This window comes from Phascolarctos cinereus, unplaced genomic scaffold (genome assembly GCF_003287225.1).
Source record: "Phascolarctos cinereus isolate Bilbo 61053 unplaced genomic scaffold, phaCin_HiC Scaffold_5;HRSCAF=322, whole genome shotgun sequence".
Classification (NCBI taxonomy): domain Eukaryota; kingdom Metazoa; phylum Chordata; class Mammalia; order Diprotodontia; family Phascolarctidae; genus Phascolarctos; species Phascolarctos cinereus.
Genome location: NW_027555958.1, coordinates 175,022,253 through 175,046,116, shown reverse-complemented (window position 1 = coordinate 175,046,116; position 23,864 = coordinate 175,022,253). Strand labels below are relative to the sequence as shown.

General features: G+C 38.7%; 1 long non-coding RNA gene across 1 annotated transcript in view; it reads left to right on the top strand.

Moving 5' to 3' along the window:
* The window catches only part of LOC144457567 (uncharacterized), a 125,662-nt gene that overhangs the window by 75,553 nt on the left and 26,245 nt on the right, over window positions 1–23,864 (top strand). Inside the window, exon 2 of the long non-coding RNA XR_013486985.1 lies at window positions 7,118–7,179. This is a non-coding gene — a long non-coding RNA (uncharacterized LOC144457567). The remainder of the gene's footprint in view (window positions 1–7,117; window positions 7,180–23,864) is intronic.

Sequence of the window (23,864 nt, the reverse complement as noted above, 5' to 3'; positions counted from 1 at the left end):
TGCAGATCAGCAGATTCTGCTTTGTGTTAGTTCTAATTGTTTTTCCTTACATCAAGCTTGCTTTTGTTTCTCTGCTTCTTTAACTCATTGCTCCGCATTTTGCCCTCTGGGGCTATGCAGAATAAATCTGATCTCTCTAAAATATGAGAACCCTTCTACAACTTAGCCTTTTCATGCTTCCTTTAAGTCTCTCCTCTCTAAGTTAAACATCCTCATTTCTTTCAACTGATCCCTTCATTATCCTGGCCACCCTCCTCTGAGAATGATCCAGTTTGTCAATATCTTTCCTAAAATGAAAGACACAGTACTCAACACAATTCTATAGTTATTTCAGTCTTCAGTGAACCAGAAAACAAATTCCTTAGGGAAGAACTCCCTATTTGATTTAAAAAAAAAAAAAGAACTTGCAAAAGTAGAAAGTAGTCAAAAAGACATAAGGCTGGGACCAGCAACTTATAACATATTTCATAATACATTATGAATGGATTTGTGATCTCATTATTAAAGATATGATGGAGTTATGAATGAGTTCAAAGTAGAGCAAGATTGTATATCTCTGTTAATAAATGAGAAAATCATAAGACCTCTTTTCACTGCTGTGGCTGAATGGACTCATTTTGAGCTAGAGGTTTCAGGAAAACCCCCAATCCATTTTAAAATGAAAAAAAGTTATCTAATTTTTAAAAAGAATAGGATTTCTCTATTTTGGGGCAACATTTTCAAAAACATTTTTTTCCAAAATGGTGCTTATTAGCACCAACAGCCACGTGGAAGAAAATCAGAAAAATTCTAAAAATACCCACTGAAAATGAAATCCAAGCCCATATTATAATTCATCATGGATAGGAAAACCTTTGGACAGTTTGACCATGCTTTGAATTCTATGTAACTGAATGCATGTTCAGTAAATCACCACCTAGGTACAATGAAAGGTGTAAGGTCCACTTGTAAAATTCTTTGTGTGTGGCTTTGTCTTTTTTTTAAGCCACAAAATTAACTTTATTCCACCATTTACAATCGTTTGGGGTTTGATTATAGTATAGCATATGAAAAAAGACATTTCTAAAAATTAGAGTTTTGTTCTCTCCAGTAAGAACAGAAAAATCTAGAGCATTGTCAGCTTTGCAAAATCTCATAGTAATTGGTTCAAAAACTCAAAGAAGGAAGGAGTAAGTCTTCAGGAGTAGTTGGAAGTTACCAGCAATGACTTTCTGCCATTGTTTCATGTAGGCAAGATGCCCAGATCCCATATACCAAAGAAGCCTGGGCTTTTCTCAATCTTTCTTTGGAACCAGTGGACCAATGGCTTTGTTTCTAATTTTAAATGAATAAATTTATAGTTTTATTTAAATAGATCAATAAATCTATTCTTTTTTAACGTGAATTAAACTATTTTTATTTTGGAAAGAAATGGATTCTTCTACTTTTGTGGGCGAGTTTTAGAAAAGGGTGTTTTACAGCAGATCCAGGCCCATGGAATAAAATTAGATAAAAATTCTAAAAATAACCTACTGCAAAATGAGATGCAAACCAATATTACAATTCATATTGGGCAAGAAAAATCTTTGGACAGTTTGGCCATGTCCTGAATTCTATATCCTCGAATTTATCTTCAATAAATCACCTCCCTGGCAAAATGAAAGTTCCAAAGTTGTCCTTAAATCTTCACTTCTCTGGATGTGACTTTGCAAAACCTCACAATAAGGGGGACAAAAGTGGTGAGGAGGAGAGAGGCAACCTCTAAGAATCCTTGGAAGTTTCTAGGAATCATCCTTGTGGCACTGCTTCTTGGAGGCAGGATGCCCAACACCATTCAGCTGGCTTTTTCTCAATCTTTCATTGAAACTATTGGACCAATGGATTTGTTTCTAATTTTAAATGAACAAATTTATCTATTTAATTTAATTTAAATAAGTAAATATCAATTTATCTTAATAAATTTAACTTTTTCATTTAACTTTTTCAGTGAAAAAGGCTATTTGCCTTATTTTTACAAAGTGATGGATTTTTTTATTTTTGACAAGACTAAAACTAGAAGAAAGAGACAGATGACTTTCAGGAATCCTTGGAAGATGCCAGAAATCATCCTTGTGCCATCACTTCGAGGAGGCAGAATGCCCAAACCAGATGTACGAGGGAAGGCTGGGCTTTTCTGAGTCTTTCATTGGAATCAGTGGATCAATGGCTTGGTTTTTCATTTTAAATGAACAAATGTATTGATTTATTTATTCATTTATTCTTTTCAGTGAACAAAACCATTCCCTTATTTGTTTATTTTTCTTCAAAGAAATGGATTTCTATTTTTTTTTGGTCAATTTTTTGAAAATGGTGTCTAATCTTCATGCATCAGGGAAGGCTGGGCTTTTCTGTCTTTTTTTAGATCCAATGGAGTGATGGCTGTATTTCTGTTTTTAAATAAACAAATTTATTGATTTATTTCAATGAATCAATAAATTATTTTTTTCAGTGGACAAAACTGTTCCCTTATTTTTTACAAATATATTTCCACTTTTTTTGGTCAATATTTTTAAAATGATGCTTTTGAGCATCCCAAGACCGTGGAAGAAAAGCAGAAGTCTAAAAATATCTGCTGCAAAATGAAATGAAACCCATGTTACAATTCATCTTGGGCAAGAAAACATTTTGGACATTTTGGCTATGCCCCAAATTCTATATATCGAATTGCATGTTCAAGAAATCACTTTCACGGCACAATGAAAAGTGCTAGGTTCCCTCTCAGTCCTCAGTTCTGTGGGCATGACTTTGCAAATCCTCAGAGTAAGAGGTACAAAACCAGATAGGAGGTGACAGGTAACCTTCAGGAATCCTTGGAGGCTGCCAGCAATCATACTAGTGCCACTGCTTCCTGGGAACACTATAACCAATCCCCATATGCCAGGCAAGGCTGGGCTTTTCTAAGTCTTTCTTTGGAATCAGTGGACCAATGTCTTTATTTCTCATTTTAAATGAATAAATATATTAATTTATTTTAATAACTTTAATAAAAGTATTTCAATAAACTCTTACATTTATTCATTTATTTTTTTCTGCAAAGAAATGGATTTTTCCATTTTTTGGGTCAACTTTTTGAAAAATGATACTTCTCAGCATCCCTAGGCTCATAGAGGAAAATCAGAGCAATTCTAAAAATGCTCACTACAAAACGAAACTCAAATCTATATCACAATTCATTTTGGGCAAGAAAAACTTTGGGCAGTTTGGCTACACCCCAAGCTTTTATGTCCCTTGCTGAATTTGTTTGTTTGTTTGTTTTGTTTGGCTATGCAATGGGGTTAAGCGACTTGCCCAGGGTCACACAGCTAGTAAGTGTTTTGTGTCTGAGGCCACATTTGAACTCAGGTCCTCCCGAATCCAGGGCGGGAGCTCTATCCACTGCACCACTTACCTGCCCCCTTTGCTGCATTTTCAAGAGATACCTACCTGCCACAATGAAAGGTTTAAGTTTCTCCTTTACTTTTAAGGTTTTGGGGCTTGGCTTTAGAAAACCAGGTAGTAAGGAGAACAAAAACAAGAAGGAGACAGGTAACCTTCAGGAATTCTTGGACTTTTCCAGGAATCATCCTGGAGTCACTGCTTCATGGGGGTGATATGCCCAAACCTTATATGCCAGGAAAGGCAGGGCTTTTCTTAGTTATTCTTTGAAACCACTGGTTCAAGCAAGATTTATTTTAAATAAACAAATTTATTGATTTATCTTAATAAATTGATAAATATTTTTATTTTTTCAGTGAACAAAACTATTTCCTTATTTTTATAAAGAAATGGACTTTTTGATTTTTTTGGTCAACCTTTTGAAAATGGTGCTTCTTAGTATGCCTAGGCTCATGGGAGAAAATCAGAAAAATTTGAAAAATACCCACTGCAAAATGAAACACAAATTGATATTATGATTCATCTTGGAGAAGAAAAAATTTTGGACAGTTTGGCCACGCCCCAAATTCTATATACTTGATTGTATGTTCAAGAAAATCACCTCCCTCACCCAATGAAAGATACTGGTTCCCCCTTAATCTTTAGTTCTGTGGAATTCACAGGAAGAAAGAAGCTACAGAGGTAGAGAGAACCTTTAGGATTCCTGGGAAGTTGCCAGGAATCATCTCTATATCGCTGCTTCTTGGGAGCAGGATACCCAAACCCTGTGCCCCAGACAAGGATGGGCTTTGCTCAGTCTTTCTTTGGAACCAACGGACCGTTGGTTTTATTTCTAATTTAAATGAACACACTCATTTTTTTAAGACACCAAATTTATTCCCTTACTTTAGCAAAAAAAAGGGTTTTTCTATCTTGGGAGGGGCAACTTTTTTCAAATGGTTCTTCCCAGCACCCAGCCCCATGGAAGAAAATAAAAAAAAACCATTCTGAAAATTCTCCAAGAAATCCAAAACCACATTAAAATACATTTAGTGCAAGAAAAAACTTTGGACAGTTTGGCCAAGCCACCAATTTTATGTATCTTGCTACATGTTTAATAAATCACCTCCCTTGTACAATAAAATTTGCAAGGTTCCCCTTCAATCCCCTTCAATTCCCTTCAACCCTACAAAGGCTCTCTGGGTGTGATTTTGACAAACCTCCGCATAACATAGATAAAAATGCTAAGGAGGAGATAGTTAGCCTTCAAGATTCCTGGGAAAGTCATCAAGCATCATCCTTGTGCCCATGTTTCCAGAGGACAGATTCCCTAACCTTCAGCAAACCAGGCACTGGGGGCTTTTCTCAACCTTCCCTTAGATCCAATGGAACAAAACTTTTTTATTTTACATGAACAAATTCATAGATTTATTTGAATAAATATTAAAATATATTAATCAATGATAGCATTTGTAAATTTTTTTTTAAGTGAACAAGACTCTTCCCTTACTCTTACAAAAATGGATTTTTCTCTTTTTGGGGGCAACTGTTTTACACTGGTGTTTCCCATCAACCCCAGGACAAAGAACTTCCAAACACCCACATTTGAAGCAAGATAATGATAAAACTTTGATTATTTTGGCCATGCCTCTAATTCTATTTATCTTGATGTATTTTCAATAAATCACCTCCCTAGTTCAGTAAATGGTGCAATGTGTGGGGGGTTTTTTGTTTGTTTTGCTTTTTTTTCCCCCAGTCTTTTTTTTTTTTTGCTGGACTTTCCAAAACTTCACATTAAGGGTGACAAAAATTCAAAGGTAGAACAAAGAGACTTCAGGAATCCTTGAGCATCGCAAGGCATTATCCTTGTGCAGAATGCTTAATTCCCCAGTAATAGGGACTTTTCTTAATCTTTCCTTGGAACCAAACAACCAGTGTCTTTATTTCTGATTTTAGATGAACGAATTTATTGATTTTTGAAGAGTAAATCAATAAATTTATTCATTCTTTTTTAATGTGAACAAAACTATTCCCTTTGTTAGGATGGAGGATTGAGGGAATGGTGCCCCTCATGTATAGCTGAGATTCCACATGTAAGAAAGGCTTTCCTTGAGTGGCTGGACTGGAAGAAAAATATATATTTCTAGCCTATTTCCTTTCCCTCCTTCTCCCAGGGAGACTTTCATTTCTACCAGGAGGAAAAGCAGAAAGTTGGGCTTAAGGGCCCCGACTCTGCTCTCCCAGAGAACGGGTATACTGGTCTAAAAGTGTGTTTATCTGCTCCCTTAATTATTGTTCACCCAGGGGATATGATCGGGTTCTATCTAACTTCTGCATCCCTTTGTCATTTTCATGGGAAAAGTGGTGACCTCAACCCCTATATACAAGACTTGACCCTTTCCCCACCAAATACCAGTTCTAAAATGAACACAACACAGTGAATAGTAAAGAAGCCCATTTATCCAAATTACAGCAAAACAGAAATCAGAGAAAGTATACATAGGAACGAAAGAACTCTCCTGTTGGGAGTGAGATAGCCTAGGTCAACCAAGAGAAAGGGTTTTGGATCTCACCAAAGGGGAAACTCCCCAATATCTCTAGAGTAGCAAGTTGGAAATCTGGACATGATTGGAGACTACCTGCTCTTCTCAAGTTTTCCTACAGTCTTTTCCTTCAGCAACCAGAAGTGGCATTGGCCTCTTCCATCTCCTCCCTTGAAGGCAGAAGCCAGAAGAGCTGGGACTGCTGAGAACTGAAGATCTTACCTCTCACCAACTCCACCCCATCCTTCATGCAGGGCAGGACCTTCATCTCCACCAATAAGGAAAGAGTTCCATAACAATGGGCTCTAGGACAGGGGTTATACCTTATTTTTACAAAGAATTTGATTATTCTATTTTGAGGGGCAACTTTTTGTTGTTGTTGTTGTTGCAAATGGTGCTTCTTAGCACCCCCAGCCATGTGGAAGAAAATCAGAAAAAATTCTAAAAATATCCACTGCAAAATAAAATCCAAACCCATATTACAGTGGATCATCAGCAGGAAAAATCTTCATACAGTTTGGCATGCCCTGAATTCTACATATTTTGCTTCATTTTCAGTAAATTACCTATGTGGCACCAGCAAAGGTGCAAAATTCCCATTCAGTCTTCAGTTCTTTGGGTGTGACTTTGCAAAACCTCACAGTAAGGGGGATAAAAATGCTAAAGAGGAGAGTAGTAGCTTTTAGGATTCTTGGGAAGTTGCCAGGAATCATCCTTGTGCTTCTGCTTTGTGTGGGCAGAATGCCCAACCCTCAGAGGCCAGAGACCAAGGGCCTTTTGTCAGTCTTTCCTTGAAACCAATGGACCAATGCCTTTCTTTCTGATTTTAAATGAACAAATTTGTTAATTTATTTTTTAGTAAATCTATAAGCTTATTTATTTTTAGCAAATAATTCTATTTCCTTATTTTTTCAAAGAAATGGATTTTCTCTATTTTTGAGGCAACTTTTTCAAAATAGTGTTTCTCAATATTCCCTACCCCATTTTCATTATCAAAGATCCTACCAAGACATTTTAAAGCAGATAAGATTGCAGTAAGATATATACCTCTCATAAGCCACAAAAAATTCTTTGTGTTTGCTTTTTTCTGGTTGCCATGTGTCGATGTTAGCTTATTTTGAGCTAGAGGTTCACTAAGACCTCCAGCTCATTCTGAAACGAACTGTTGTCTAGTCATATCTTTCCTGTTCATTAAATCCTAGAGTCATAAAATCAGATCTGGAGGAGATAGAGATAATCAAGACCAAATATCCTCATCTTACAGGTAAAGAAAATAAGGCAAAAGATATTAAGTTACTTTTCTAAAGTCGTACATGCAATAAATTACAGACATAGGATTTGAACCTAGGCCCTCTGACTAGTATAGGTTCTCAAAGTAGGTGATACCACCCCCTGGAGGGGAGCACTAGAATGATCCAGGGGATCAGCAGTAGCTTCTGGTGCAATTGGATGGCATTGAATAAAAATAAGAGGGTGATGGAAGCATAAGGAAAGAAGAGAAGAGAAGAAAATTTTGAAAAACCATTTGTACATGTTATCATCTGTTGTGTAACAGAGTTAAAGTCATAATGATTACATTATTTACCAAATAAACACACAACATGCAGGTTATAACCAGTCAGTGGTCAAGTCCACTGACAGGTCTTAATAAGCAAGTGCCGGCAGGTGAGCATGTTGTGCATTGTCAGGAAGTCCAGCATGCATCAGCAAGAATATGTGTGTTTAATGACTTGTTTGTAATATTATACCATATGGTTACATGATGCAACATTGCATCATCAAAAATTCAATGCAGGAAAACCCCACAAATTTACAATAAATGATTAAATTTAAGATGAATCATTTTTTAAAAAATTATATATTTTTGAAATGATTCAAATTTTAAAAAACGTTAAAGGGTTAAAAAAAGTAGACTTCGGGGGGGTGCTAAATATTTTTTTTTTTGAAGATGGGACTTTAGGCCAAATAAATTTGGGAACCTCTGCTCTAGAGCTAGTATTTTATCCGTTGTGCTATGCCATTTCAATTCAATTCAGTAAATATCAAATGCCTACTATGTGCCAGGTACTTTACTAAATGATGGGGGATACAAGTAAGGAAAAAAAAAAGAAAGCCCCTGTCCTTAAGGAGGTTACATTCTAACAGGGCAAGACAATACACAGAAGGAAGCTGAAAAACAGGGAGGGGATCACTAGTGGTTACCTGACACATGGGCATGATATTCCATGGAATCAAAACTGAGAAGAGCTATTGATGGAAAATGGGGGGTTAGCTGGAAACTTCTGATCTGAGCCCTCTATAAAGGCTATTGCCCCACTCTCTAGCCCTCCAATCAGAGGGTAGCGGTAACTATCAGAGGTTATTGAGAAAGCGTTGAGTATCAAAAACGGATTCATCATCATGGTGATGGGATTTCAGAAATTAGTTTATCCTAGGGGAGGCGTGATGTTCCATGGATTAAAAACCAAACAGAGCTGTTGATGGAAAATGGAGAGTGACTTGGAAAGTATTAAAATTACTCTGATGAATGAGCAGAACAGCACTTAGGAAATTTATTGTAGTGATAGGCTATTTAATACACTGTGCTGTTTCATTCAGATACTCCATAATTGATTTTTGAACCCAAATATAGGACTTAATTTGTCCTTATTAAATTTCATCTTATAAATTTGACCTTTCATTCTCTTTCATTGAGATCTTTGGGCATCTTGATTCCATGATCCAGTATATTACCTAGAGAGGCAGCATGGTGTAATATAAGGAGCTCTGGATCTGGATTTAGAAGGGACTTGATATTTTATGTCACCATGAACAAGGCATCTAACATCTCTGAACGTCAATGTACTCATCTATAAAATGAAGATGATAATAAGAGGTAATCTCTTTCAGGATTGTTGCAAGGATCAGTCAATTAAAAAGCATTTATTAAAATACCTACTATGTGCTAGGCAATGTGGTGGGTGCTGGCAATAAAAATACAGCAGCAAGATACCCTTAAGGAGCTTCCATTCTACTTGGAGGTTACAACATGTTTATAGAGAGACGAATGTAATTTGCAAACAAAATAAGTGCCAAGTGATTTTGATGGAGTTACTAACAACTGGGGAGGGGAGGGAGTTCAGGAAAGGTCTCCTAAAGGAATTAGAACTGGAGCCAAGCCTTAAAAGGAGTTACATTTCCAAGAAGTAAGGATGTAGAGCATTCTAAGAACGTGGAACAGTCTTGGAGACAAGAGATGAAATGTCTTGAAGAAGGGACAGCAAATAGGCCAATATCTCTGGAATGTAGAGTGATGAGTAATATGTAACCCATGTGGAAAGATAGTTTGGAGACAAATAATGAAGGGTCTCAAATGTTAATAAGAGGAATGTGTTTTTTATCCCAAAGGCAAGAGGAAGCCATCAAAATTTCTTGACTTCCTAAGAAAGGGAGTGACATGATCTGACTAGTGCTTTAGGAATATCAATTTGGTAGCTGTGCAGAGGCTGAATTGGAGAAGAGAAGACTGGATGTGTGGTGATCCATTAGAAGGCTATAAGTCTAAGTGAGAGGTGATGTGGTCCTGTACTAGAGTGGTTGTGATGTGAGGGGTGAGAAGGGTATGGATGCAAGAAATGATGTAAAGATAGAATCAATAAGACTTTGTAACTGATTGAATGATTATAGGATGTAAGTGAGAGTGCAGGGTCAACAATGGCTTTAATGTGGCAGATCTGGGAGGCTGACACTATATGGTGGTGCGCTTGGCAGAAATAAACCAAATGCTTGGCAAGCCTTAAAGTAACATATAAATGTCAATTAATATCATTACCTATATCTCCAAATTTTGCATCATCAACAAATTTTATAAGAATGCTATTTATAAATATAAGAACAGGGACTATACCTGTGATTTCATTTATGACCTTAGAGTTGCCTAGACCAAGGAGAGGTTAAGGGTTGCAAGGCCAATGTGAGTTAGAGATGGGTCTTAAACCCATGTCTTCATCTCTCTGAGGCCAGTTTATTATCCATTACATCATCAAAGTTATTGATAAAAATATTGAACAGGTTGGGGTCAATGGCAGATCCCTAGGGCATTCCACTAGAAACCAGCTGAAGATGACAGTGACTTAATAATAAATTCTCTTTGGACCCAGTCATTCAACCTGTTCTGCATCCATCTAATGGGAATGCCAGGCAGCCCACATCTCTCCACTATGTCTACAATAATAGCGTGAAAGGTTTGGTGAAATATTTTGCTGAAATCCAGATGAACCACTGGTATTTCCTTCAGCTACTAATCTAGTAAGAAGGCAAGTAATTGAAAAAAAAAAGAAAATGAGGTCATTCTGGCAAGATCTGTTCTTGAGGAAGCTACATAGCTTTTAGAGATCACCATTGCTTTTTCTAAATGATCTCCAACCAGCTATTTTATGATGTTCTAGAATTTTGCCAGGAACAAAATGAAGCTCACTGGCCTATAGTCTGAAGATGCCAGCAACTTCCTTTTTTTTTTTTAACTGAAATTTGGTAGATTATTTGCCCTACTTCAGTACTGTAGCACTTCTCCCTTTCTTTACAATCTTTAGATACCACCAGTAGGACAAATGCAAATACATTCTTCATTTTTTTTTTTTGGTACATTGAGATAGAGTTGATATAGACCCATTGCCCTAAAATCATTGAAGCCAACCAGGTGCTTTCTTATTCTCTCCTCATTTATTTTAGACCTAAGTTATCAAATTTTACTGATTTGAAATCTCATCACACGGGATGCAGACACATCAGTGAATTAAGAAATGCAAGTCATAATCAGAGACAATTAAAATTTAGGATTAACTGATAACTGTTTTTTGTTATATTTTTCCCATTAAAACATTCTCCAAAGCTCTACTCCGATGTCAGACTGCAATTACTTTGTAGAGATAACCTACTAAGAAGTAGGTGGGTTTTACTATTGAAAAAAAAGTGTTAAGAATCAATTCAATTGTCCAAAAATCACATAATTAGTAGGTGACAGAGGCAGAATTTGAACGCAAGTTCTTTGACTCCAAATCCAGGGTTCTTTTCACTGCATCAGGCTGCTACAGACTTTGATTAAATGCCTGTTGTTTGCAGAAGTCTAGGAGAGATGGTTTATACGTGTAGCTGGTGACCTTTATGGTTGATCTTTCTCCTCTTTTTGTGGAGCGTGCTCAGTTGTCATTTTTGGTGACCACACCATTTTTTTGGTGACCCTGTGGAAATTTGATCTTGTGCCGATATCCTCTACCTGCTTTGGGCTAAGTATGACTCATTGCTGGATTAACAGCCTTCCTCCCACTCACCTCCCACCCCACCCCCCACACCCACTTTGGTTTCTGAGCCAAAAACCTATGATGCCTCAGGTTGTCATACTTGGTAGAAGAGGCAGCTTCTGGCTGGGGTTGGGGGGGGGGAAGGGGATAGGGTCTCTTGAAGATAGCTCTTGAGAAGACAAAATGACAAAAATGTAATTCTGCTCGAGAGGGGGCACAATTGTAGGACACTGCAATCCCCCTTTCCCTATGGATGCAATATAGATCGGACTATTCAGATTGTACTAATGGCCCCATGGCTGACTGGCCTGTCTTTTGGAGTTTCCTTTTGTCTAGCATTGATCCTCTAGATCTAGAGTACTTTCTCTCATCTCTGCCTCCTGGATTCCCTGGCTTCTTTCAAGTTCTACAGGAAGACTTTCCCAATCCCTCTTAATTCTTATCCCTTCTTTCTGTTGACTATCCCCTATTTATCCTACATATATCTTGTTGGTAAATCGTTGCTTGCTTATTGTCTCACCCATTAAATTGTGAGCTCCTGGAGGGAAGGAACTTTTACCTCTCTTTGGACCCGCTGTCGGTGCTTGACACATAGTAGGCACTTAATAAATGTTTGGTGGCTGACTGACTCATGCCACAGGAAGAGTCAGCATGGAAAAGGGAGGGGCCTCTGCAAAGAAGATCTTGTTTGATCAGACACCTCATTGAAGTTGAAATGGAAACTTGCAATAACTTTTTATGTTCCAATGAGGCTTGAATGTTAGTCTCACAAATAATGATAATCATTGTGATAAGTTACTGGATTCTGTTCCAGTCATCCTGTGGTTCTTTATTGCTCAGCATTCTATTTCCTGTGTTGGAATAAATCACCTATTCTGTACCTGATTTATGTTTGTACATTGGGTCCTTTTTGTTCCTCACCTCTCTCCTCTTTTGTGGGGGAAACTTTAGAAGCTGAATTCCAATCTGACCTTAGATATTTACTGGCTGTGTGATTTGGAGCAAGTCACTTAACTTCTGTTTGCCTCAATTTCCTCATTTATGAAATGGGGATCATCATAGCACCTACCTCCTAGGATTTTTGTGAAGATCATATGGGATAATAATTGTAAATTATTAGCACACTGCTTAGCACATAGTAAGTGCTATATAAATCTTAGCTGCTAGCATTGTTATTGTTATATGCTAGCTATTATTGTTGTTATTGTTCAAAGCAACATTGGTGAGATGCCAAGGAATGTGAAAATTGGGGAGCCTACTCCAAGCTTTCCCTAGAACTGAATTCTGGGCAAACTGTGATGCCAGGTGAAGGACATGGACTGGTGCAGACTGCCTGCCTCTCTGGCCTCTGTTGAGTGGTGCCTAACTAGCCACTTTGCTTTTTTGTTATTCAGTCATTTCAGTCTTCATGATCCCATTTGGGGTTTTCTTGGCAAAGACACTGGAGTGGTTTGCTATTTCCTTCTCCAGCTTATTTTACAGATGAGGAAAGTGAGGCAAACAGAGCTAAGTGACTTGCCCAGGGTCACACAGCTAGGAAGTGTGTGTGGCCAGATTTGAACTCAGGAAGATGAATATCCCTGATTCCCAGCCCAGCGCTCTATCCACTTTGCAACCTAGCTGCCCTGCCACTTTGCTAGACACCTAAATAGCTGCCATGGAAACAGGTAATAAGTCAGAGTGCCATATAAAATACATTGAGAAGCTGAGAAAGCATATATAGCTACTGGAGAGAGGAGAAGGGGGGGAGGAAGGAATCAGAGAAAGCTCCAGAATCAATGGGATATGTGTTCACAGTGTGTGTGTGGGTGGGTGTGACCCTGGGCAAGTCACTTAACCCTGTTTGCCTCAGTTCCTCATCTATAAAATGCGCTGGAGAAGGAAATGGCAAACCACTCTGTATCTGCCAAGAAAACCCCAAATGGGGCCATGAAGAGTTTGACCCAACTGAAAAACTGAACAAACAACATGTTTGATGACTACGTTAACTCTCCTTAAAAATGAGATCCACCTCATAGAGAGCCTCATTCCACAATAATGCATCAGCTATATGCTTGAAAGCACAGTTAAGAAAGAAAAAAATAACTAAGAGGGTGCCATGTCAATAAAGTTTTACTTGGAGAAAGGTTTGAAAATTGCATAGGATTGTAGATTTAGAAATGGATGAGACCTTAAAGGTCATTTAGTCAAAACCCCTGGTTTTATAGAAAAAGAAACTGAGGCTCAGTGAAATGACTTGTCCAAAGTCACATGGGTAGTAAGCAGTAATAATAAATGACACTTATAGAGCATTTTAAGCAGGGCAAAGCACTTTGAATAGTTTACGTCATTTGATCTTTATAACAACCTTATGAGATCACGAGCATCATAGGCGTTATTATCTCCCTTTTACAAATAAGGAAACTGAGATTTTGAGAAGTTCATCAGCGCCTTCCTGATCACACAGTTAATAAGAATCAGAGGTGGGATTTGAATCTAAGTCTTGCTGACAATCCACAAGTCCTGCTGTCCATCTACTAAACCATGAAAGTAGTGGAGCGGTGATTTTAAATAACTCCCTCTAAATAGCTAGCCCTAGAGCCTTAACCTTTTCTGTGTGACCCCTTTGGCTGTCTGGTGAAACCTGCATATGGACCTCTTCTCAGAATCCTGTTTTTAAAGGCAGAAGATAAAATACATCAGCTTACAAAGGAAACCAATTGCCCTGAAATGAAGTTATCAAAATATATTTTATGAGTTCATGGACCTAGGTTAAGAACCCCTGATTTAGAGAATATAATAGTTCTTAGTCAAAGAAAGCCAATCTCCTTCTTCTTATGTACCGAGGGAAAGAATCTTCAAGCCACACAGTCTCAAAGTTGACTTTGTGAAAACAAGTGAAGGCTTTTTATTTGTTTGTGTTCATCTCCATTGACAGAAATAGCCCTTTGGTGATCATTTTCTTATTTCCTTCCTGTATACATGCACAAACTGTCATCAGTGGTCTAAGGCACACCCTTTCACTTAAGGGTCTGGCAGGAAGGAGGGAGGGCTGTGTGTGAATCTGTCAGTGATATTGTCAAATTCACAGAGGAGAGGAAGGTTTCTTTGCTTTTCCCTATGGTGTGTGACTTCAAACACATTATTCCATTTCATCCTCCCCTTTCCCACGTCTAACCCCAGCAGACCCTCTAGGCAAAGGTTTGCTGCTTGGAATATAGACTTGCTGTTTCCCTGTAATAGAAAGGCTAAGTTCAAGGTGAGAGAGATGAGCATTCTGGACCTTGATGGTGAGATTTGGCCCCCTTTCAGCTGAATGGGAAGGATTCTTTGACTTTGTAGATCTAGAGACATTTTTAACCCCACTTAGGCAGTGTAGTGGATAAAGTGCTGCACTTGGAGTCAGAAAGACCCGAGTTCAAATACAACCTCAGATACTTACAAGCTGTGTGACCTCAAATAAGTCATTTAATTCCGTAATTGCCTCAATTTTCTTATGTATAAAAATGGAGATAAATAATAGCCCCTACCTTCCAGGGTTGTCTTGATGATCAGATGAGTTAATAATTGTGAAGCGCACGGTGCTTGGCACATAGTAAGGTCTATATAAATATTAACTACTAGCTATTATTACCCTCCTTCTTATCAGAGTAGTAATTAAAAAGCAAGTGATTTTTTTAAAAAAAGGAGCAAAATTTAAATGATATTGTGTGCTGTTAAGAAGCAGGCATATACTGGTCAAGGAATTTGATTACTCAAGGCGGTGACTCATTTAGCAAGCATGAAGCATTTGCGGTTAAGAAAGAAACTTTTGCCAGAGAATGACTAAAATCTATTGGCAGCATCTTGAAAGGAGTCATGACTGGGTCCAGAACAGAGAATACGCAAGAGTGTGCCTTACTCCCCACCCCCACCTCCTTCTAGTGAATCAGAGCTGAGAGGAAAAACGTGTGGTCCTTGTTTATGGTGCATTATTACAATGTGAGTTGGGCCTTAAAGGCATTTCCAACCACCATCTTCCCTGGAACCATGTTCCTGAATATATTTCCTCATTTGGGTTTGGTTGTTCTGTGTGTACATGTGTGAATGTGTGAGTGTGCATGTGTGTGCATGTATGTTTCTATTTAGTAGAAGGAATGAGCTGGGTGGGTACATGTGGTGAAGGACATTCAGTCTTGACACCCTACGGGGAAAACTAGCAGAAAGAGGCATCAGATTTTGCTTTTCACTGGCCCACATATATACTCACTGATACCTCAGGACTCCAAAGGATAGTTAGCCACACAGTGTAGTCATGGATAGAACACTGGACTTGGAGACAGGAAGACCTGAGTTCAAATCCTATGATACTTAAGAGGTGTGTAACTTTGGGTAAGTCAACATCTCTCAGCCTCAGTTTCCTTGTCTGTAAAATAGAAAAAATAATAGCATCTACTTCACAGGGTATTTGTGAGAATTAAATGATATAATATGTGTAGAGCATTTTTCAAACCCTCTGCATTTCACATAAATGCTATATAATAAAGCTTAAAGTAATACACAGTACCACTACTATTGCTGCTGCTGCTGCCACTGCTGCTGCTACTACCACCACCACCATCACCAGCACCATCAGCACCACTGCTACTGCTACTGCTACTACTACTACTACTACTACTATTACTACTACTACAACTTTTACTACTACTACTCCTACTACTACTCCCTCATCCATGTGGATTCTTCTTCTCAGTGCTGTAACTAGGAGGGTGGTTTTGGTTTTTTTTCACTTCTGGGAAAAAGGTGACCTCAGCTGGGGTAAGGAAGGGGTAGTGGTGAGTGAGATAAGAACCTGATATACTATTGTAAGGGGGACAGGATGTGCTTTGCTGCTCCCCCAGCCCCCCACCCACCAGATCATCTGATCCCATCCAATTCAATCCAACAAATATTGAAACACCTAGTGTGTTTAAGGCACCATGTTAAACCAGGGAGATAGGATTGTGACTGGAGCTGTGATTTCATTGATATAGGGACCTCCCAGTTGAGGAAATCCTCTCTCCCAGTGCAGTTGCCATCATCTTTAGAAATTAGTCTTGAGAGTTTATTCTTTTCTTCTAGAGAATTGCTTCAAGCACTGATAGCTTAAGTGATTTGTGCAGGGTCATACAGCCAATATGCATCAGAAGTGCACCTTAGACCTAGGTCTTCCTGGCAATGAGGCCAGCTTTCTATCCTTCCACCATGCTGTTCCACAGGCCCAGGGAAATGCAAAGAGAAAACAAACAATCAAAAAATAACCCCAATTCAAGGAGCTTAGAGTCTGCTGGGATAAGACAACATGTAAAGAGAGAATTATATACACGATAGTTTGAACATCAACATTTGAGGGTATCTGAAAAGATTTTCCATAGAAGGTAGATCCTGAGCTGGATCTCAGGAGAAAATTAGGGAGATAAAAATGAGGGAGGATTATATTCCAGGAATGAGGAATGGCCCATGAAAAGCCATAGAGGTGGAAAATGGAGCCTCAAATCTGGAGAACAGCAAGCAGGCTAATTTGTCTGATATATCAAACATGTGAAAGTGAGTATTGTGTGATAGGTTTGGAAAGGGAGGCTGTGGCATGATTCTGAAGGGCTTTCAATGCCAATCTGAAGAGTCCACATTTTATTCTAGTGGCACTAGGGAGCCCAAGAAACGTCCAGAGCAGTAGAGTGACATAGTCAGAATTGTGCCTTGGGAAGATTAGTTTGACAGCTCAGTAGAGTATAGATGGCACGGTAGATACAGTGCTGGGCCTAGAGTCAGAAAGACTCCACTTTCTGGGTTCAAATCTACTTCAGATTCTTACTAGGTGTGTGACCTTGGGCAATTCACTTAGCCCTGTTTGCCTCAGTTCCTCATCCATAAAATGGGCTGGAGAAGGAAATGGCAAGCCCGTTGGCAAGAAAACCCCAAGTGCAGTCATGAAGAGTTGGATCAACTGAAATAACTCAGCAATAACAAAGAAGATAGATTGGAGAGAGGAGAGGAAGCTGAAAACAGGAAGACTGATTAGGAGGCAGTTGTAATAGCTTAGTGGAGAGATGATAAGGGTCTGGATTCGGATGGTGGCTGTGTAAATGGAGAGAAGGGGACAAACGTGAGAGACATTGAGGAGGTAGAATTGATGAGACAAGGTGATTGGATGTGTTATGAAGGGCAAGGGAGAGAAAGAATGACTCTAAGGTTGTGAGTGACTGGAAAGGTGGTGGTCACTCACCAGAAAGAGAGATAGAGAAGTGATCGATTCAGGGGGGGAGATAATCAATTTCATTTTGGATATGTTGAATTTGAGATTCCTTCAGTTAGTGGTATCCAATAGGAAGTTATAAATGTGGGACTGCAGATCAGGAGAGAGACTAGGGCTGTATAGAGAGAGACTGGATGCTGTCTGCAAAAGAGATGATAATTGGAACCCATAGCAGCTGATGAGATCACTGGAGTGTTGTCAGAGTGTTGACTGCTTGGAGGTGGAAACTCCCTGCTTTCCCTCACCCCCAGGTTTAAAGACTAGGGGTTGTCTGCTGCAGTCCTCCCTTTGCTCCCCTCCAGCCTTGGCTTGAGTGGGAGTTGCTCAGAGTGTTGGAAATGTTATAGCCTTAATGGAAGAAGAGATGTCCTATTCCTGTAGAATATAAATATCCTGATGTCTGGGACTATTTAATTTTTGACTCTGTATCCCTAGCACCTTGCACAGCACCTCACACACGGTAGTCATTGAATAAATATTTGTTTATAGAGTAGGAATCATACTACCATAGATTTAAGGCTGAATGGTTATATAGTCCAACCACATTTATTTAACAGGGGGAGAAAGTGATGAATAGAGAAATTGAATGACTAGACCCTGGTGGAGGGGCAGAGCCTGGAGTGCTGGTACTCCTGCCCTTTCCAGGTCACCCTTCTGAGCATGGACTGTAGCTGTTCCCCTATGCCTGTGGCTTCAATTGTGGCTAAATTCAGCCACACATGGGACAAAACCCTGTTTGCCCTACCTTGGTTGCAACTCTTTTCCTCTAACAGAACAGGTCACAACCTATCCATGCCTTTTCATCCTATACTATTCTTGTCTGTGCCTTGCCATAAACCCTCCATGGGGTGGAGGGTGGAAGCTGGGGAAGTCCATCCAATGCTTTAAGTCTCTAGAGTAGATCTCTTGGCATTTCATGGGTATTGGTGCAGCACATAGATGATCCATCTATAATCACTTGCTATAGGATCACAGATTTTGAGCTAAAGGGAATCTTGAGGCCATTGAATCCAATTTCCTATTTAACAGATGAGAAAACTGAGGTGCAGAGAGATTAAGTGAGAGTTGCTTGGAGTCACACAGCTACTAAGTGTCTGAGACAATATTTGAACTCAGGTCTTGCAAGTCTAGTGATCAATTCATTATTGATATGTAATCAATTTCTGATTACATGTCACACCTCTTTTTCTGGTATTATAACTCTCTGATCATATCTGTTACTTTTGGTCTTATGCAAAATTTTTCATTGGTAACAGAATATTTAAATAGAAAATAGACTTTTATTTGAAGTTTTTCCATATCTAATACATTGGCCTTCAAAGAACTGTGTGCCAGAATGAAAAGAGCCCTAGATTTTGAATCTGAAGACAGTGTTGGAATCACTGTTCTGCTTACTTCTGGTGTGACCTTGAGCAAATCACTTTACCTATTATCTCTCAGGGCTTCAACTTGTCATTAAAAAGACTGAGGAATTAGACTCTATCTCTAACATCTCTCCCAACTCTAAATCCTATAATCCAAAGTCATGGGGAAATTATTAAGACTATTCACATCTCTTTAATTTGTCTTCTATAATAAGGTTCGGCTATGAAATAATGAAATGGATTTCCATAAAGTACACATGAAGATCAGTCTCCTTACTTTATAGCTTAAAGATTTTTTTTTCTTCTTAGTCCTCAGTACTTTGTATGCACCTCTCCAATCATTTGTGTACTGTCTTGTACTGGTCATTTGTGTGTGTTTTATAGTTCCCTTTCTAGACTTCTTGTTCTACCTGTGGAATAGTTGCTTAATACATTTTTTAAAAATTAAATTGAGTAGATACAGCTGGAACATGTATGTGTATGTATATATGTGTATAGGAGGCAGCTAAGTGGCTCAGTGGATAGGGCACTGGGCTTGGAGACAGGAAGATACAAGTTCAGATCCAGCCTCTGATACTTCCTATCTATGTGACATTGGGCAAATCACTTAACGCTATTTACCTCAGTTTCCTCATCCATAAAAAGAGCTGGAGAAAGAAATGTCAAACCACTCCAGTATATTTGCAAAGAAAACCCCAAACGGGGTCATGAAGAGTCAGACATGACTGAAAAACAGCTTCTGCCTGGAGACCTCCAAAGAGGGAAAAACCTATTGCCTCCTAAGACAGATCATTCTGCTATGGAAAAGCCCTAATTGTTAAGAAGTTTTTCTTAATATCAAACCTAAAATTGCCTCTCCACAATTTTAACCCATCACTCCTCATTCTGCCCTCTGGAACCAAACAGAGCAAAGCTAAGCCCTCCTCCATATGACAGCCTGTCAAATACTTGAAGACAGTTAACCTGTCCCCCTTGAGTCTCACAATTCACAATCCTTTCACAACTCTAAGCTTTAGCGGACAATCAGATCTTGAATCTTTGCGATTTGTTCTGTCCAATAAAATTCATCACCAGGTGTCCAGTGTTCAAGTGATAAGCCTCATCAAGCTTAGCTGGGCTGTTCTCTGGACAGCAGTCACACACGCTGTCACTGGGATTTTATTGAAAGCATTTCCAAATTAATGGGACCTGCCAGAGCTCATGTTCCATGGACATTACCTTAGAGAACTCAAACTCATCTCTTCACCGTCATCACGTGTTATCATAGAAACTTAGTGGAGGCCCTAATTGATAAAGACCCCAAGATGGAATATTGCTTTAATAGAACTGATTAAGCAGGGTACAGATTTGATGAAATGCACCTTAATGCTCACTTTCATAGAATTTGGCAGTTCTTCATAGCAGAGACTTAAGATAATATATTCCTGGTTCTAGTAGAGATGAGCACATGAATTCACACCCACATATGTATGCACATGCACATATACACACATATACATACATGGCTAGAGACCGGACCTATGATTTCATTAGCATAGAGAACTTCCGGGTGAGGAAACTTTACCAATGCCGATCAATAACTGTTCTGCAAAGTAAAGTCTTAGAGAATTGCTTTGGGTACTAACAGATTAAATGATTTGCCTAGGGTTATTTAGCTAGTATGGGTCAGAGGAAAGATTTGAACCTAGGACTTCCTAGTTCCTATGTGTATATGTGTACACTATATGATTATTTGTGTTTGTGTACATATGTACCATGTACGTGGATATATGTCTATCTACATATGCATATGTGTATGTGTGTAATATGTGTGTCCATGGGTATACATTTATATATGTGTGTATATATATATATGTGTGTGTGTGTGTGTGTATGTGTATATACACACACATATAATCTTAAATCTCCTGCACTGATCAAATCATAGGTTCATACACACACACACACACACACACTCCACATTCTTGACTATATATTCCACAAATATGTGTATATAATGTATATGCACATACATACATGTAACTTTAAATCTCCTGCACTGATGAAATAATAGGTCCAGATCATATGTATTCACATTAATGAATATATTCCACATATGTATGCATGTATATGCATACACATACACACATGTAACCTTAAATCTCCTGCATTGATCAAATCATAGGTCCAGACCATATACATATACATACATACATATATATATATATATATATATATATATATATTCACATTCATGAGTATATATATTCCACATATTTGTGTGTATGTGTGTATATTCCATAAATATTACACACATGCATATATAGGGTCTGGACCTATGATTTTATCAGTGTAGGGGATTCCTAGTGTGTAATCACCCTTCACCAATAAGGGATAGCAATTAGTATGTAACATTTAGTTTTAGAGAGTTTCCTGGGGCAATAAGAGTTTCAGTGACTTGCCTGGAGTCATATAACTAGTATGTGGCCCTCTTTCTCTGTGTCATGCCTTGTCTCATATGCTTTTGCATTCTTTTGTAATTTTCCATACTGTGTATATGTATTAATGTTCTGTGCTAATGAGGTAACTAGGAGTCTTAGCAGATGAAGTGGGGTGTTTGACAAGGTTTCTGGGCCTAAAGGGAGCCCTATAGACCAATGTGATCTCTGTTCCCTTGAAGGAATCATCTCCATCTGTCCTTGTCCTTTTAGTACTAGTGTCTGAAGACAGGAACATATCATTAAGCTTCTCATACCCACAAAAAGGCTAGAGGTCACATCCCAGGGAGGGGTAGACCAAGCTCTGTGATATCCTCTTAGACAAAACTCACTCCCCCAGGTGTGGGAGCCTGGAATTTGAATAACTAACTTAATAGCTAAAGGCTAAATTTGGGCTAATGTTCTTACTGCTGGAATAAATTATTAGCAAATATAACAAAGAATTGTAGATTTGGAACTGGAAAAGGCTGTAGAAGCTATTCAGGTCAACTTCCTCATTTTACAAGTGAGGAAATTGAGATATAGAGCAGTAACTTGCCCAGGGGCACAACAGCGAGTAATTATCTGAGATGGGATTTGAACCTAGCTCTTTCTGACTTCAGTGTTCTATCTACAACTCTACATTGCCTCTCTGTGAAGGACCTGTCTACACTTGGCCAACTGTAATCATTTGTTATTTTAAGCTGAGGTATTGGTAATGGCATTAAGAAAATATGTGGTCAGAATCCACAAATGATTTCTCAAGCCTTGAAATTTTAACAGTTTTTCTTCTTTTGGCTAGGCAATGGGGTTAAATGACTTGCCCAGGATCACATAGCTAGTGAGTGTTATGTGACTGAGGTTGGATTTGAACTCACGTCCTCCTAACTCCTAGGACAGTGCTCTATTCACTGTACCACCTAGCTGCCCTGACATTTTAACAATTTAAAAGAGAATATTTTCATAGAATCTAGAATTTTAGAGTCAGAAAGGGCCTTAGAGATCATCTGGTGCAGTCCTTTCATTACTGAGACAAAGAGAGAATAAATGACTTGCCCAAGGTCATGTAATTAATTTGTTCAGATTCTAGAGTAGAACCCACATTTTCCAGTACCCAATCCAAGGCTCTTTTCATGACACTAATTGTGAGATAGCTAATTGTGATAGGGGCAGCGAGGTGGCACGGTGGATAGAGCACCAGCCCTGGATTCAGGAGGACCTGAGTTCAAATGTGGCCTCAGACATATAACACTAGCTATATGACCCCGGGTAAGTCCCCCATTAACCCCATTGCCTAGCAAATAAATAAATAACTAATTGTGATAACTCTAGGTATAGGGTGTAACTTTTCCTAACAAAAGATTATCCTTCAGAAAAGAGCTTCAGATAGGACCCCAATTAATGAATTTTAAAATTGCTATTCGCTGCTTATTGACACTGGACTGATACATACAGTATTGTTGTTGTTCAGTTGTTCAGTCATGTCCAACTCTTTGTGACCCCATGGATCATAAGTAATATGCCAGGCCCTTCTTTTCTCCACTATCTTTCAGAGTCTGTCCATGACAGTATCCGTCTCATCCTCTGATGTCCCCTTTTCCTTTTGCCTTCAATCCCCAACATCAAGGCCTTTTCCAAAGAGTCCTATCTTCTCATTATATGGCCTATATAAGCTTCAGCTTCAGTATTTGATATTCCAGTGAATAGCCTAAATTAATTTCCTTAAGCTTGACTGATTTGATCTCCTTGTTGTCCAAAGGACTCTCAAAAGTCATCTCCAGCACCGCAATTTAAGCATTGATTTTACATACAATATATCCAAGTTTAAATACTGACTTCTTCTTAAATATGGGAGAATTATAAATTTTCTAAAATTATTAAGGCAACTAAAAGAGCAAAAGGCATCCAAATTGAGGAATTTGAGAATGTGGAAAAAAGTAGAAATGTCGATTCCAGCTCATTGTCTCTATTCCCCTTATGTTCTGTAGGGATTTTTCAGTCCACATCACTGAATCACTAGCCAGTGGAACATTTGGCTAACTTTCTCTAGCATTTGTACTCAGACAAAGGGCATTATGAGATATCACAGAATCACAGAATTTCAGAGCTGGAAAGGTCTGTTGTAATTATTTAGTACATACCATGCCTTAAGGAATCCCTCTTCCAACGGGTTTAGCTTTTGTTTGGAAACCTTCAGTGAGAGAAAACCCACTGCTTCCCAGGGAAGATGATTTCATTTTTGGATACCTCCAATCGTTAGGAAGTTTGTTTCCTAACATGAAGCCCAAGTCATCCTCCTTGTAACACCCAGGCATTGCTTCTTGTCTTGTTCCTTTTCCATGTGACAACCCTACAGATATTTGAACGCAGCTATCATGTCTTCCACGAGGCTTCTCTTTTCCAGGCTCATCATCCCATTCCTTCAACCAACCCTCACATGACATGACATTGTATCACATTGATGCAACTAATTCATTACATTAACCTGCAGGCATCTCCTTAGCCCCTGTTCCAGTAAGATTTGTGTAACTAGTGGAAGAAATATGGAACTGATTTTAGGTTTCCATCACCTCCCAAAAATAGTTTCATGCTTTTCA